A 2,445-nucleotide genomic window follows, 5' to 3' on the forward strand; every position below is an offset into this window, starting at 1 on the left:
CTGACGCTTTAATCTTAGGGTTATCCAAAAATAATTATATCTTTTCATAAACAAATGGACGTATTTTAATGAAAAAATTGTGGCTCAGTATGCATTTATAAAGTAAATGATCATTAGATTCACAACTGCTTACATAAAATGCACAGCAAAAACTATATTTTTCCTAGTTTTGCTGCAAAAACTTGGACTCTATCTCACATGGAGTTATTATACTTTTATAGTGTAAAAATTCATATATTTTATTTCAAAATATTAATTAAAATTAATAAAATGAATGATAAAGAGAATAAGCTTGATTCTCTTGGTTTGTATATTATAGTCACATTATCTATCTACATTTTATCAAAATCATGAGAACATTGATTCATATTTTCCTTAGAAAATGCTACTTAAATAATGTAGATAACATTTCCCATTTATGCATAATATACTTTCAATAGTTTATTTCTAATATAATCCACCTTTTTCAGTTGGTAGTTTCTATTTATTGTATAAAATGAGTACTGCTTGACTTTCATAATTATCTAACAAGTTGTTTAAATACTTGCCACTTTTAGAGAGTTATCTTTTATTTTGGGTTAATTTTAATTATAGAAATTACTAATAATATAGCTTTACTTCAGTTTAAAAATTAGGGTTTTTTGAAGAGTAAGATATTAAGCTGTCAGATAATAATCTTTTTAAAAGGTAAATCTTTTTAAAAGGTGAAAACTTTTTTATTTAGGTAACACCATGTTGTAGTTTTTACCCTTGTTCATCAATTTTATTCCTTCAAAGTATGAGTACTTATTTTAATTTTTTTTTGTTTTGTTTTTTGTGCGTGTGTCATACTCTGCTGTGCTTTATTCCTGGCTCTGTGCTCAGGGGTCACTCCTATCTGCTCAGGGGAAAATGTGTGACAACAAGGATCAAACCTGGCTTGGCAGCATTCAAGAAAAGCACCTTGTGTATTATCTTTTCCACTCCCAAATTATGAGTCTTGATATTCAAACTGTCACACTAACAAATTATGCTAAATTCATTTTTTTATGTTTTTCTATCCACAATTAGTTTTCTGTGATTCTTTGATCTGCATGTCAAATAAACCATGATTCTTGGAAAACACCATTCTACAATTATTTTCCCCCTGCAGGTTACATCAAGATTATCTTTCCGACTTGGAACAGAAATATCTTCTTCATTTCAGATTCTGTGGGGGTGGGGTTAAGAAATATTAGTTCTTATTTAGAGTCCTACCAAATTTATCTGTGTAAAAACTAAGAACTTTATGTCATAAAAATACCAGTTTTAGAAGCACAAAACCAGAAAAAACAATGTTCCAGTCACTAAATTTCTTTAACATTGCACTTAAACACACAGCATACTGTGACACTCATCGCAGATAACATGTAGTGTAGTCAGATGCTAAATTCCTAAGTGTGATTAAAATTTATTTTTCACTAACTTTTCAAATTAAAACATAACTATCATGCCTGACTAATATAAAAAATAATTAATGATTAATTTTCTAGTAACTATTTTAATTTTTCTCTTGGCTTTAGAGTGGCACCCAGCTCTCCTTTGAGTTTATTCCTGATGATAAACTGGGGAACTTACAGAGCTCAAACTCAGCTCTGTTATACGGAAGGTCAAAATTTATCTCCTGTACAGTCTCCCCAATTACAATATTAGGATTTTTAAAACACCTCTGCTGAGATGTCAGAATTTAGAGTAGTAGATAAAGAGCCTTCAAAATATTTTACTTTTATAACAACAATAATAACACCTACTGATCTGCAAAGCAAATTGCTTCAAAACTGTGAGAATTAAAAAGAAAACAGCCTGCAATTATTCACTGTGCACTTATTCAAGAAGAAAAATGTTGATCTGGTTTTAAGAAGTAAAACATTTGGTCTTTTAATATACTGTATTCACCCACTCTTGCTCCAGTTCATTGTAAAGTTGAAAAGCAATTGTAACCTTTATCACTGTCACTGTCCTCCTGTTGTTCATCAACTTGCTCGGGTGAACCCAGTAAGGTCTCCATTGGAAACTTTGTTATTACTGTGTTCGGCATATCAAATACGTCACAGGTAGCTTGCCAGGCTCTGCCGTACGGGCGAGATACTCTCGGTAGCTTGCTGGGGTCTCCGAGAGGGGCGGAGGAATTGAACTCTGGTCGGCCATGTTGGCTGCATGCAAGGCAAACACCCTACTGCTGTGCTGTTGCTCTAGCCCTTTATAACTATTTTATTTCTGATACTAACAGTTAGCAGTCACTGGAGAGGACTGAATGAGTGTTAGCTACCCAGAAAATCTGCCAAGCATCAACCTGGACTTCTCAGGGTCTGTTTTTATTTGATCTAACTCAGTGTTCACCCTTTATGACTGACCTATCTTTAAGATGTTTGTTGAAAACTGTAAATGGTAATTGTTAAATATGACAGCTGTTGATACAGTGGTAGT

General features: G+C 32.6%; 1 non-coding gene across 1 annotated transcript; it reads right to left on the reverse strand.

The window, feature by feature from the left end:
• Positions 1 to 1,263: 1,263 nt before the first annotated feature.
• Positions 1,264 to 1,396, reverse strand: LOC130019519 (small nucleolar RNA SNORA8). Its single transcript, XR_008791838.1, has one exon. It is a non-coding gene; the product is annotated as a small nucleolar RNA SNORA8 (small nucleolar RNA).
• Positions 1,397 to 2,445: the final 1,049 nt, after the last annotated feature.

Source organism: Sorex fumeus, unplaced genomic scaffold (genome assembly GCF_029834395.1).
Source record: "Sorex fumeus unplaced genomic scaffold, SorFum_2.1 ptg000008l, whole genome shotgun sequence".
In the NCBI taxonomy this organism is placed as follows: Eukaryota; Metazoa; Chordata; class Mammalia; order Eulipotyphla; family Soricidae; genus Sorex; species Sorex fumeus.